The sequence below is a fragment of the Acomys russatus genome, chromosome 5, assembly GCF_903995435.1.
Source record: "Acomys russatus chromosome 5, mAcoRus1.1, whole genome shotgun sequence".
In the NCBI taxonomy this organism is placed as follows: Eukaryota; Metazoa; Chordata; class Mammalia; order Rodentia; family Muridae; genus Acomys; species Acomys russatus.
In genome coordinates, this window is record NC_067141.1 from 30,972,320 (window position 1) to 30,987,994 (window position 15,675).

General features: G+C 39.9%; 1 pseudogene; it reads right to left on the bottom strand.

The window, feature by feature from the left end:
* Positions 1-747: 747 nt before the first annotated feature.
* Positions 748-15,671, bottom strand: LOC127189798 (centrin-3-like; annotated as a pseudogene).
* Between the last annotated feature and the right edge of the window lie 4 nt (positions 15,672-15,675).

Sequence of the window (15,675 nt, forward strand, 5' to 3'; positions counted from 1 at the left end):
AAGGGGACCAGGCAATGAGTGGGACCAGAGTGCATCATGTGAAACTCACAAGCGAAACAACGTTTTGTTTTTTTAATGGGCGTAGCCATGTTGCCTAGGTTAGCCTGAAATCCTTGCTTTCTGCTTCAGACTCCAAGAACCAGGATTACACATACTTCACCAGGCCACAGGTCCCCAAAGATTCGACAGGCAAAACACCATCCCGTCTCTACCTTCTTTACCATATGGGCACCTTAAAGTGCCTTTAAATATACCTCACTTATGGAGGATTTCCTTTAAGAAAGCAACTAGCTCATCACATTTTTAAAATCTCGTGTCACAGCCAAAGGTTGTTTATGTGCAGAAGTGACATCGCAGAGCTTCAACATGTCACTGAGACCATGGCCCTACAGAGACAAAACCCGAGTCACATTTCTTTGGGCTGGGCACTTCTATAGTGGGCTCATGGTCTGTGACACCACAACTAGCCACAAGTGGGTCTAGCTAGAAATTAATTCCAATCATCCTTGCTCCAATTGGCCCCTGTTGGGAAAAAAAAGTTCTGCTTTGAGTACTGAAAAAAAAGTCACTGTGCAATCTTTAACTAGAGTTTTCATCAGGCCAGAACAGACTCAAGTCAAAGTCCTGGACTGACTTCCTGCTTCATTCACTGGTCCGGGCAGACTTTCTACTATATGTCCTGCTTAAAAGGACACGGAAGGAACTGGGGTGGAAACCCTATTGCTACCTCAGCAATCACAGAGCTGCTCATCCGAGCAAAATGTGCCTGCAAGTCTCCAGGATCACCTTCAGATCCAGGAAATGCCTGAAAAAATGATACAGATCAGAGCAAGTGTGACTTTGTGAAACACAGACTTGGACTTGGTGTTACTTGTTTGTTTGCGGCATTTGGGGATGGATGCTATATTTTCTCTAACTAGTTCTCACAGTGTTGGGCTTGGCAATGGGTTCTAAGCTGTCTTCCTGTGGGGTTTTCCTGCCCTGTTATTTACTGAGTGGACTCTTGTTTCTCACTCTCTGTGAAGGTTATGGGATGTGTGGTAGATAACAAAGCATTGGGCACCTAGTTAGAGTTCCAGAAGTTCGGGACATGGGTCCTGGTCTAAGGGCTGAGTCTGAGGTGTTGTGTTCTGCGCTGTGCGTACTGGGTTAGGAATGGGACTATTGTGAGCCCCCACTTACACTCACTGTTCTCTCCCTTCACTCCCTTGGTCTTTTCACTCCCTACTGTCTATAGTTTGGAAGAAGGCATTCTAAGCGCCTAGTTTCTTCCTGCTTTATTCAGTATGCCCTTTCTTGTTGTCTCAAAAGCAGACACACTACTTAGATCCGCTTGGTTCTCTGAAGGTAGTTGATATGGTCATTTGTTGTTGAATTAGCGTCACTCTGGGGAGATGATCACTTGGAGATTTTAGTCAGGTAATTACTTGCTCCTCTCCTATTATCCTATCACCCTATCACTCCTAACTTCCTAATTCCTTTTTTTATATAAATTTAATTTTCAAATTGTGATATATTCCTGTTTAACAACAGAATACACCAAGGCCCGCAAATAAAAGCACCATTCCCTTACTTCTTCTATCCGAAAGACACATATCTCCTTCAATTCCTTTTTCTCTTGCTCTTAGAAGTTTTTAATCTTCTCTAGACTCTAGAGAACTTTTCGTTAATTCCTACTATTAACTAAGTTAATCAATGGTGTTATCTTTTTTATTGTTTATTTATTCACTTTATAACCCAACCATTGTCCCCTCTCTCCTCTCCTCCCAGTCCCTCCCTCCTTCCCCAATACCCCTCCCCCTATTTCCTGGAAAAAGGGAGCCCCCACCTCTACCCACCACCCCAGCTCTTCAAGTTGCATCAGTCCTGAGTTTATCCTCTTCCCCTGCTGCCTGGCAAAGCAGTCCTGTTATGGGAAAGTGATCGAAAAGCTGCCAACAGAGTCCATATCAGAGACAGCCCCTCCTCCCCTTACTGACATCCTGTTGTATGAGGCATACGTTCTCATGATCTTACAAAAAAATAAAATTTACAGGAGCCACAATGTTTTAGGATGTACTCATCTGAAAATGTCTTCATTCTATCTTTGTGCTTCAGTCAGAGTGGATTCTGTGTTGACTTATACATACCCAGGAATATAGGCTGCAGTTACTCCGAAGTGTCCGTACCGCTGACTTCCTTATCATGTCTAAGAGACTGCACTTTCCCTCCTGGACTTGGCCATGACTACATGCTTTTCTTTTCTTTTTTACTACATGCTTCTTAGTAAAAGAATCTTTTGTTTTCTTTGATGTTCTAGATCTCATCCAGGTATTGCAGGTATGACACAGATAGGGGTTTCTGTGGTAGATATAACTATCCTGTGGTTCAATTTTGGAAATGTTTCTTCTGTTATATTTTTTTGTTTTTTCTCCCTAGACTCCCTCAGTGTTTCCATTTGATATTTCTTGAACATAACATGTTCAATGTCTCATCATTTTTCACTTATAGGTTGTGTCACCACTACAAATTTTCCACTACAAATACATTATCTTTGTGGCACTATAGTTATTGTTACAATTCTTTTGCTATTGTCTCCTAGAATGTGTTAATTGTAGAATAATGTGTATTTTGTCCTGATACTAGCTTGAATGTTCTAATTTCTGAGTTGAGAGGTAAAAACATGATCATTGCTTTCTATAAGCCTCTCAGTTCCTCTTTGAATGTATGATAAGCCATAAAACAAATATATCTTAGTAACATAGACTTTCCAAAGCACACCATTAGATTTTCTGCCAAGGCAAATCTTGAAGAACTGGCAGAAAATAATTTCACACTGCCAGTAGTGTCCTATGACACAGGCAAAGTACAATTCCTTGACTTCCCATCTGTCAACTGTTCACAATCCCAAATGTCTTCCTTTGACATTTTGTAGGGACTGTGACTGGGAATGTGGACCTACCCAAAAAAGCTCCCAGGAAGAGATACTATAGGATTTAGGATTTAGCCATGAAAGATCACTTGCTGATACCTCAACGTGTTTTCTCTCTCTCTCTCTCTCTCTCTCTCTCTCTCTCTCTCTCTCTCTCTCTCTCTCTCTCTCTCTCTCTCTTACTCTCTCTCTCTTTCTCCCTCCCTCCCTCCCCCTTCCCAAGGAGATCCATGCATCCCCCTTAAGTCCTCCTTGCTACTTAGCCTCTCTGGGTCTACAGACTGTAGCATGATTGTCTTTCACTTCACAGCTAATATCCACTTACACGTGAGTATATATCATGCCTGGCTTTCTGACTCTGGGTTACCTCACTCAGGATGATTTTTTTTCCTAGTTCAATCCATTTTGCCTACAAATTTCATGATGCTATTTTTTTAAGATAAGTAACATTCCATTGTGTAAATGTACATTTTCTATATCCATTCTTCGGTTGAGGGACATCTAGGTTGTTCCCAGTTTCTGGCGATTATGAATAAAGCTGCGATGATCATAAGTGAGGAAGTCTCCCTGTGGTAGGATGGAGCATCCTTTAGGTATATGTCCAGGAGTGGTATAGCTGGGTCTTGAAGTAGATCAATTCTCAATTTTCTGAGGATGTGCGATGTTGATTTCAATAGTGGCTATCCAACTTTGCACTCCCACAAGCAATAAGAGTGTTCCCCTTGCTCCACATCCTCGACAGCATGTCCTGTCACTTGTGTATTTGATCTTAGCCATCGTGACAGGTGTAAAATGGAACTCAGAGTCATTTTGATTTGCATTCCCTGATGGCTAAGGATGTTGAACATTTCTTTCAGTGGTTTTCAGCTATTTGAGATTCCTCTGCTGAAAATTGTTTAGATCTGTACCCCATCTGTTAACTGAATTATTTGGTTTGTTGATGTCTAGTTTCTTGAGTTCTTTAAATATTTTGGATTCTAGCCCTCTGTGTGATGTGGAGTTGAAAATCTTTTCCCATTCTGTAGGCTGCTATTTTGTCCTATTGATGGTGTCCTTTGCCTTATAGCTTTTCAGTTTCATGAGGTCCCATTCATTAATTGTCCATCATGTCCCTGCATTACTGGTGTTCTGTTCAGGAAGTTGTCTCCTGTGCCAATGCATTCAAGGCTATTTCCTACTTTCTCTTCTTATTTTTTTTTTTTTTTCCTACTTTCTCTTCTATCAGGTTCAGTGTATCTGGTTTTATGTTGACTTAAAGTCTAAGTCCACTTAGACTTGAGTTTTGTGCAGGGTGATAACTATAGATACCCAGTTAAAGCAGCACCATTTGTTAATGATGCTTTTTCCATTGTATATTTCTGGTTTCTCTATCAAAAATGAGGCGTCCATAGGTGTGAGGATTTATGTCTAGGTCTTTAATTCAATTCCATTGATCAACATGTATCTTTTTATGCCAATACTATGAACTTTTTTATTACTATACTTCTGTAGTACAGCTTGAATGAGGGGTGGTGATGATTCCTCCAGAAGTTCTTTAACTGTCCAGGATTATTTAGCTGTCCTAGTGGTATTGTTTTTCCATATTAAGTTGAGTGTTGTTCTTTCAAGGTCTGTAAAGTATTTTGTTGGAATTTAAGGAAGAGTTCATTAAAGCTCTAGATTGCTTTTGGCAGGGTGACCATTTTTACTATGTTAATCCTACTAATCCATGATCATGGGAGAGCTTTCCGTCTTCTGATATCTTCAATTTTCAAGAAAAATTGAGGTTACTGTCATACAGATCTTTCATTTGCTTGGTTAGAGTTACTCTGGGCTATTTTATATTATTTGTGGCTATGGTGACTATGTGGCTATGTTGTTTCTCGGCCCATATGTATATAAGAGGGCTACTGAATTTTTTTTAATTAATCTTGCATCCAGCCATTTTGATGAAGGTGTTTATCAATTGTAGGAGTTTCCTGGCATAATTTTTGGGGCTGCTAATGTATACTATCATATCATCTGTGTATAGCCTTGGCTTTCTTCGTTTTCAATTTGTATTCCCTTAATCTCCTTTAGTTGTCTTATTGCTGTAGCTAGAACTCCAAGTACTATATTGAATAAATATGGTGAGTGTGGACAGCCTTGTCTTGTTTGTGATGTTAGTCTCTCCAAGACTTTTATCACGAAGGGGTGTTGGATTTTGTCAGTTTTTTTTTCAGCAACTAAAGAGATGATTGTGGTGTTTTTTCCTTTCAGTTTGTTTACATGTTGGATTACATTAACATATTTTCATATGTTAGAACCATCCTTGTCTCGATGGAATGAAGCTTACTTGATCATGGTGGAGCTATTTTTGACTCAGTTTACAAGCACTTTATTGAGTATTTTTGCATCTATGTTTGTGGAGAAATTTGGTCTGTAATGCTCTTTGTTGCATCTTTGTGTGGTTTGGGTATAGGGTGATGTGGCCTCATTCAATAAATTTAACAGTGTTCCTTCTGTTTCTATTTTGTGGAACAATTTAAGGATTATTGGCATTAGCTATTCTTTGAAAGTCAGGTATACTCCTGGGCTAAATAATCTGGCCCAGGGCTTTTTTTTGAGGGGGGTCCTTTTAATGACTCCTTTTATTTCCTTAGGGGTTATATGTCTACTTAAATTGTTTATCTGATCTTGATTTAACTGTGGTAAGTGGTATCCAGAAAATTGTTCATTTCTTTTAGATTTTCTAACTTTGTAGAGTACAGGTTTTTAAAGAGACCTAATGGCTCTTTGGATTTCTTTAGTGTCTGTTGCTATATTCTCCTTTTCATTTCTAATTTTGTTAATCTGGACATTCTGTCTTTTACCTAATTTACATAACTTGTTGATTTTCTCAAAGAACCAACTCTTTGTTTCATTGATTCTTTGTATTGTTCTCTGTTTCTATTTTGATTTCAACCCTGCTGTCTGTTTTTCTTCGGTGTTTGGTTCATTTTGTTCTAGACTTTTAAGTGTGCTGTTAAGTTGCTAGTATGAGATCTCTCTAATTTATGAAGGCACTTAGTGTCATGAACTTTCCTCTTAGCACCACTGTTATTGTGTCCCATAGGTTTGGGTATGTTGTGCATTCATCGTCATTGAATTCTAGGATATCTTTAATTTCTGTCTTTTCTGCCTTGACCCAGTATTCACTCAGAGAGTTGCTCAGTTTTCATGAGTTTGCAGATTTTCAGTTGTTGAAATCCAGCTTTTAATTCATGATTATTGGTAGGATAGATGGGATTATTTCAATTTTCTTGTGTCTGTTGAGACTCGCTTTGTGACTAAATATATGGTCAATTTTGGAGAAAGTTCTGGGGTGTGCTAAGAAGGTATTTTGCGGGGGTGGGGAGGAATTGGGTGAGAAGTTCTATAGATATGTTAGGCCCATTTGGTTCATAACATGTTAGCTCCAGTATTTCTCTGTTTAGTTTTTGTCTGGATGCCCTGTCTATTGATGAAGAGTGTGGTATGGAAGTCTCCCAGTATTAATGTGTGAGGTTCAATGCGTGACTTAAACTGTAGTAATGTTCCTTTTATAAGTGTGGGTGCCCTTGAATTTGGGGCATAGATCTTAAGAATTGAGACATTTAAAAATGTAAATAAAATAGGGGCCCAGCGTGGTGGTGCATGCCTTTAATCCCAGCACTTGGAAGGCAGAGGCACGCAGATCGCTGTGAGTTAGAGGCCAGCCTAGCCTAGTCTACAAATCGAGTCTAGGACAGCCAAGGCTACACAGAGAAACCCTGTCTTGAAAAACCAAATAAATAAATAAATAAATAAATAAATAAATAAATTATCCCTATTTGCAGATGATATGATGGTATAAATAAGTGACCCCCAAATTTCCACCAGAGAACTCCTACAGCTGATAAATGCCTTCAGCAAATTGGCTGGATACAAAATTAACACAAAAAAGTCAGTAGCTTTCCTACATATAAATGACAAACATGCAGAGTAAGAAATTAGGAAAACTACACCCTTCACTATAGCCACAAGCAATATAAAATATTTAGGAGTTACTCTAACCAAGCAAGTGAAGGACTTGTTTGAAAAAAACTTTAAATCTCTGAAAAAAGAGATTGAATATGACATCAGAAGATGGAGGGATCTCCCTTGTTTGTGGATCGGGAGAATTAACATAGTAAAAATGGCCATCTTACCAAAAGCAATTTACAGATTCAATGCAATACCTATCAAAATACCAAAAAATATTTTGAAGACATTGAAAGATCAATTCTCAACTTCATATGGAGAAACAAAAAACCCAGAATAGCAAAAACAATTCTATACAATAAAAGATCCTCCGGAGGAATCTCCATACCTGATCTCAAGATGTACTATAGAGCAACAGTAATTAAAACAGCATGGTACTGGTGCAGCAATAGGCTGATGGATCAATGGAATTGAATCAAAGACCCAGAAATGAATCCAAATACATATGGTCACTTCATTTTTTACAAAGAAGCCAAATCCATTCAATGGAAAAAAGATAGCATCTTCAACAAATGGTGCTGGTCTAACTGGATGTCTACATGTAGAAAAATGCAATTAGACCCATATTTGTCACCATGCACAAAATTCAAGTCCAAGTGGATTAAAGACCTTAACATAAAATCAGACATATAAATCGGTTAGAAGAAAAAGCGGGGAAGAGCCTGGAACACATTGGCACAGGAGACAACTTCCTGAACAGAACCCCAACAAACAGCCCAGGCCTTAAAGTCAAAAATCAATAAATGGGACCTCATGAGGCTGAGAAGCTTCTGTAAAGCAGGAGACACTGTCAACAGAACAAAGCAACAGCCTACAGACTGGGAATTCACCAACCCTGTATCTGACAAAGGTCTAATATCCAAAATATATAAAGAACTCAAGAAATTAAACACCACCAAACCAAATAACCCAGTTGAGAAATGGGACTCAGAACTAAACAGAGAATTCTCAACAGAGGAATATCGAATGGCTGCGAAACACTTAAAGAAATGCTCAACGTCTTTAGTCATCAGAGAAATGTAAATCAAAACAACTCTGAGATTCCATCTTACACCCATCAAAATGGCTAAGATCAAAAATTCAAGCGACACCACATGCTGTCAAGGATGTGGAGAAAGAGGAACACTCCTTCATTGCTGGTGGGAATGCAAACTAGTACAGCCACTTTGGAAATCTATCTGGTGCTATCTCAGAAAACTGAGAATAGGGCTTCCTCAAGACCCAGCTATTCCACTCCTTGGAATATACCCAAAAGATGCTCCACCACACAACAAGGACATATGCTCAACCATGTTCATAGTGGCCTTATTCATAATACCCAGAACATGGAAACAGCCTACGTGTCCCTCAGTAGAAGAATGGATAAAGAAAACTGTGGTACATTTACACTATGGAATACTACTCAGCTATTAAAAACAAGGAATTCCCAAAATTTGTGGACAAATGGATTGAATTAGAAATGATCATAATGAGTGAGTTAATGCAGAAGTAGAAAGACTCAAATTGTATATACTCACTTATAACTGGACATTAGCCCAAGGGGCATGTCCCATGAAAGTCCTTCACCTACCAAGAAAGTGGGATAGATGTGAGGACATCCTAATGGGAGAATGGGGAAACAGAAGGATCCAGAGTCCTAGAAACCTACAAGAAGAACATTATGATGAGTGGATCGGGGCCCAGGGGTTCTGCACAAACTATGGCACCAACCAAGGACAATAAACATCAAGCCCCTACCCAGATCTAGCTAATGAACAGGACATTCTCCACAGTTGAGTGGAGAGTGGGGACTGACTTTCACATGAACTCTGGTGCCCCATATTTGACCACATCCCCTTGATGGGGAGGCCTGGTGGTACTGAGAGGAAGGATAACAGGCTACCAAGAAGAGACTTGATACCCTATGATCATATATAGGGGAAAGAAGTCCTCCTCAGTCACAGTCATAGGGGAGGGGAATAGGGTGAAAGCGGGAGGGAGGGAGGAATGGGAGGATACAAGGGATGGGATAACAATTGAGATGTAATATGAATTAACAAACAAAAAGAAAAACCAAATAAATAAAAATTTAAAAATAAAAATTGAGACAGCTCAATGAATTTTTCCTTTGATTAGGATCTGTGTCCTTCCCCATCTCTTTTGATTAATTTTGGTTGAAAGTCTATTTTGTTAGATACTAGAAAAGGCTACACCAGGCTGTTTCTTGGGTTCATTTGTTTAGAAAATCCTTTATTCCTTTACTCTGAGAAAATGTCTATCTTTGATGGTATGTTTCTTGTACGCAGCAGGATGGACCTATTTTGTTATTTTTTTTAATCTATTCTAGTTTCCATTGAGAAACTGGGTGCAATGCTAATAGGTCTGCCTTTATATGCTACTTGGCCTTTTCCCCTGGCCGCTTTTAATAGTCTTAGTCTTTCTGGTTTTGTACGTTTAGTACTTTATTACATGGCAAGAGGACTTCCTTTTCTGGTTCAATCCATTTGGTGTTCTGCAAGCTTCTTGTATCTATAATTTATAGGCATGTGTTTCTTTGGGTTAGAAAAGTTTTCTTCTATGATTTTGTTAAAAGGGATTTTCTGGCTGGGTAAGATAATCCTAGAACTGAAGAGGCAGAGGCAGGTGGATCTCTAAGTGTGAGGCTAACCTGGTCTACAGAGTAAGTTCCAGGACAGCTAGAGAAACCCTGTCCCAAAACATACAAATATCAACACACACACACACATACACACACACTTTCTAGGCCTTTGAGCTGGGATTCTTCTCTTTCTACTCCTATTATTCTTAGGTTTAGTCTTTTCATAGTGTCCCAGATTTCCTGGATATTGGGAGGAGGGGGAAAGGCCCCCAAACCAAGTTCTAACAGGAGCTCCCCCTGGGGTTGGGAGGAGTAATAACATATTGTGAGAATTTGGAGAATTTTCAATGAGAGATATGGGGAGACAGGTGGCAACAAAAAAAGAAAAAGGAAACTAAGCCTTCTCTTTCTTGAAAGCATCAAATATATAAATTTACTTTAAAATAATGTATAGAATGAATTCTGGGGAATCCAGATATGTTAGCAGCCATGGTGGTGCCAGTTCTACTGCTGTCATTGGTACAATTCACACATGGTTTTTCTCAGAGCCTAACAGGTTTATTACTCAGCAACTAAGAATATATTAACTACTGTGCCAAGAGCCCTCCAACCACAATTCTAACGGCAGCATTTTGTCAACATAAACTCAGGAGTCTGGAAACTGTGAGCTCAACAAACATCTAACAGTTTGGGGGACAACATAGGCTGGTTGAGATACAGTTACAGCACACAATTAGTATCTTAAAGCCCTTAATCTGACTTCTCAAAACTATCCATTGTGGTAACTAAAGCAGAACACACATACACGCACACATACACACATGCGCACACACACACACACACACACACACACACACGCACGCGCACACACACACACCACAGTTTAGACATGTGGCATGGTTTAAAGGGATGTTAAATGTCAGGGCTCAGATCCCCAAAATATGAAGTCACTTGTTAAATATGTTTAGTCACAGCTCAGAAATGATGCTGCAAGCAGAAAAAAATCCTAATTTTTTTTCCTGCAAAAGTCGTAAGTGTGCAGTAATGAACTGGACAAGCCCTGAGTGTTCAGGGCAGATGAAGCTTCATCTGGATTTCAGAACAGCCCGTTCCTCAGCACCCACCCACCGGAGGAGGCGACACCCAGTGCTCAGAGAAGGGCACTTGAAGTTGCCAGGGGATGGTGCTAGAGCAGTCAGAAATAAGACTCACCTTCATGGCAGCACAGAAACAGCACCCAGCAGGAGAAACAGGAACACTCCCATGCCTTCTCTAGATTGAGCTTTCAGATGGAGCAAATGAGCAATTTGGATTCAACCAAAGGACACCAACAGCACACAGGGGCTGGGGATATTTGCATCTAATGATCCAATTGACCCTGTCCCTGGTCCCATGGCATGCTATGATTTTCTTTGCATGGCATAGTCTTCTCTCAATGTGAACCCCCACACACCTGTCCAATGTATATGGACAAAAGGCAAGGAACTGAGCCACACTGGAAACCTGGCTTTCCTCCAGCTACAGCACAGGTTACGCAAAAGGATGTTTCCAGTGTCTCAGTCTGTTCCTGAGCTTTTGATTATTATAGTTTATGAACTAAACATCAGCTCACTGGCGCAGGTGAGTGCTGACAGCAAAAGACAAGTCCTTGACATGAAAGGCAAAGCGCACTTTACTCAGAGGAGGACAGCTGCTTAACAGACACACTTGAATGTCCTAAGCAAATTGAATGTGTTTGCATTTCATATGAAAGAGACAGCCTGAGCTACATAGTAGAATGCTATCGTGCCCAATGCCCCAATAAGGGGAGGAGTAAATAAAGTAGAAACACACACACACACACACACACACACACACACACACACACACACACACACACACAAATATGCATTAATGTTCCCTGTAAGTTAATGAAACATTTTTTTTTTTTTTTTAAGCTTGGAATCAGGACATTGCTGTCCTCTTAGGTACAAGGCAGTAGGGAAATGGTTTTATTTTCCTATAAAAATATGTAATGCCACTGGGGTTTCCCACACCTTGTATTCCTCGTGAAAGATTAGTTAAAAAGTCAGATTCTTGGGGCTGGAGTGATGGCTCAGTGGTTAAGAGCACTGCCTGCTCTTCCAAAGGACCCGGGTTCAATTCCCAGTGCCCACATGGCAGCTCACAACTGTCTGTAACTCTAAGATCTGACACCCTCACACCAATGTACATAAATTAAAATTAAATAAAAAATGTTTAAAAAGGAAAAAAAAAAAAGTCAGATTCTTTCAGAGGTTACTTAGGTGTTCAATTTCTTAGGTGAACTGAGACAATTTGTATTTCCAAGGAATGTGTCATTTAGTCAACTATCTTCAAGTTGTTCAGTCTCCTTGTTTAGCTTTAGGTGTTGTTTTGAGGCGGGGAAATTTTCACTATGTAGCCCAGGATGGCCTCTACCTCATGAGTACTGACTGGGATTGCGGGCCCACACCACCACATCTGATTTTTATTACTATTTTAATATCCGTTAAAAGTGTACTGACACCATCTTTCTGACACAGTAACCTGTGCCTTCCCCTTCTGAGTCTCAAAAGAGACTATGGGCTTTCTTGAATCCCTGAACTCTCAGGCTTTTGGTTTTTTGGGGTTTTTTTGTTTGTTTGTTTTAATCATTGATTTCTGTTCTGCCTATGCTATTTGTCTTATTACTTTTAATTTTTTTATTAATTTATTCAGATTACAACTCAATTGTTATCCCATCATTTGTATCCTCCCATTCCTCCCTCCCTTCCGCTTTCACCCTATTCCCCTCCGCTAGATCTATGACCAAGGGGGAACTCCTCCCCCACTATACGGTCATAGGCTATCAAGTCTCGTCTTGGTAGCCTGCTTATCCTTCCTCTGAGTGCCACCAGGCCTCCCCACCAAGGAGAGGTGGTCAAATATGGAGCATCAGAGTTCATGTCAAAGTCAGTCCCCGCTCTCCACATAACTGTGGAGAATGTCCTGTCCATTGGGTAAATCAGAGGAGGGGTTCAATATTTACTATTGTATTCATTGCTGGTGGGAATGCAAACTTGTACAACCGCTTTGGAAATCTATCTGGCGCTTCCTCAGAAAACTAGAAATAGGGCTTCCTCAACAACCAGCTATTCCACTCCTTGGAATATGTCCAGAAGATGCTCCAGCACACAACAAGGACATATGCTCAACCATGTTCGTAGCAGCCTTATTCATAATAGCCAGAACCTGGAAGCAGCCTAAATGTCCCTCAGTCGAAGAATGGATAAAGAAACTGTGGTACATTTACACTATGGAATACTACTCAGCTATTAAAAACAAGGAATTCCTGAAGTTTGTGGACAAATGGACGAGACTAGAAATGATCATAATGAGTGCGTTAACCCAGAAGCAGAAAGAATCATACGGTACATACTCACTTGTAATTGGGCACTAGCCTAAAAGGCACGTCCCACGAAAGTCTTCACTTACCAGGAGATTGGGAAGATGTGAGGACAGCCTACTGAGACTGAGAAATATAGGAGATGGGGAAATAGAAGGACCCAGAGGGTCCTAGAAACCTACAAGAAGAACGTCATGATGGGTGGATCGGGGCCTAGGGGAGGTCTGCTCAAACTCCTGCACTAACCAAGGACAATACAATAGTAGACATTGTCTTATTACTTTATCTTTTTCTGGTTTCTTTTATTTATTTTATGTGTATAGGTGATCAGCCTGCATGTATATCTGTGCTGTGCACACTGTGTATAATATCCATGAAGGCCAGAGAGGAAATCCAGTCCCAAGAACGGGAGGTAAGTACCATGTGCATGTTACAAATCCAAGGCAGGACCTTTGGAGTAGTCAGCACTCTATCTGCTGAACCATCTCTCCAACCTATCTTCTACCTGCATGAAATGGCAACTGAAGCCCTGTAGACTTTTTTTTACCTCCTAACATGAGGAAATAGTGCCATAAATTTCCCTAAGTATTGCTTTAGTTACACCACAAAATACAAGACCAACATGGAAAAACCAATTGTATTTCTATATATCAACAATAAACAAGTATAAGCCAAACCCAGAAAAGCAATACCATTTACAGTGACTCCATAAAAATACATATTTAACAGAAAATGTACAGGATGTATGCTGAGACCACAAAACGCTGAGGACAGAAACGAAGGATGGAAATAAGAGGCATGCTCTTCACAGACTGAAAGACTGTTTTAAGTGTGCCAAGCTTTGTTTTCAACAAAATCCTAGTCAAAACTGAGGCATTTTATACATATGAGCTGATTCTAAACTTTACATGGAAAGGTAAGAGTAATAAAAGTCAAAATAAATTCAGAAAAGCAAACACAAAGCTGAAAGAATTAAAGCAGTGGATTAAGACTTACTATAGGTTCTGGTCCTGGAGGAATCTGAGCAGAAGTCTGCACATGGGCCAGTGCCAAGGTGCTCCCCCGATAAAGACACAAAGGAAAACTCAGTGCTACAATTAAATATCATCTGTATATCCTCAAATACAAAATGGCAGACACTCCATGGTTTAAGGTTAACTGGCCATGATCACAAATCCCCGTGCACTATGTCAATCATGAAATGTTTTAAGAAACACAGAAAGAAATCTTTGGATTGCTTAAAAATGACATGGAAAAGGCACAACCTGTAAAGTAACAAACAGCTCTCACCAACTCAGAAATTGTGTCCTGTGAAAGTGTTAGAAATGGAAAGACACACTGCAGGCTAGACTAGGGGTACCACCAAGCACACCTGATGGAAGTCTGCACTCCTGACAGAAACTCCGCAATAAAAAAAAACCTGACTTCAGAATGGACAAAGGACTTGAACAGACTTACTGTCAATCAAAGATAGACAGGTGGTAAATAAGAATCTGAAATATTCACCAACAGCCATTAGGGAAATGCAAATTAAAACCATGATATCTCCATACAGCCATTAGAGTGGCTATAGTAAGAAATACAGACAGCTGGGCGTGGTGGCGCACGCCTTTAAGCCTAGCACTCAGGAGGCAGAGGCAGGCGGATCGCTGTGAGTTCGAGGCCAGCCTGGTCTACAAAGTGAGTCCAGGATGGCCAAGGCTACACAGAGAAACTCTGTCTCGAAAAAACAAAAAAAAAAAAAAAAAAAGAAATACAGACAATACCAAATGTTGACGAAGACTCAGCAGAAGGGACTAAATTGCCTTCCTTTGATTTTCTGAGCACTGAATAAATATGCTGACAAGTGAGTTTGGTCTTGTGGCTTACGACAGACCTGCCTTCCAGTTTACTCAACAGTTCCTAATGAGAATACACTAGTATTGTGTATAGTGAGAAAGCACACTGTGTGTACCATATTTGAGTGAACCCTAAATGAACTCTGCACAGGAAGAGTCTTCTACTTCAGACTGTTGTGACTGCTGTGTTCACTGTTTCCTCAATGGTTTTTTTTAAAGCTTTATAAAAGCCTGTATTATAAGCGAGAAGTTAACTATTAATGTTAACAACACTGATCATACAAAGATACTTTAACAGTACTGAAATATAAACACAAAGGATGCTTGGTTTTGGTCTTTTTAGAAAAAGAACTAGGTTGGATTTTTTTTTTTTTTTTTTAAACAAGACTCCAGGAACAAAGAGAATATAGGTGGTAAGTGCAACATTTCGGTGTTGACTCTTGTAACTCCTTCTATGTCACCAGTCATAATAGCAATGAATTCCTTGATTTATTTTTCCATCCCCATCTTTATCAAATTCTTCTATCATAGCCCGAAGCTCTTTATCATTTATATTTTCACCCAATTCTCTGGCAACACGCCACAAATTCCTCAAGCTTATTTTACCTGAATCATCATCAAATAGTTTAAATGCTTTCAGTATCTCTCCATGTGGATCTCTTTCCAATATCCAGTCTGTCACAACTTCATTCAAAGGTGACCTTGTCCATGGCTTCTCTGTCAGTCTTTAAGAATCTTCAGTACATCAGCCTTTTTCACATCAAACCCCAGAGCTCTCACTGCCACCTTTAATTCCTGATGAAGTATCATGGCTTGGTCTTTGTCGGTATCAAAGAGCTCAAAAGCATCTTTAATTTCTTGCTTCTGTTCTTCAGAGAACTCTCTTCGTTGTGTCTACTACAAGCTCACCTCTCAGAGCTAAACTCATTTTCTCTTTCAACAGAGATGTTCCATCAAGGACTTT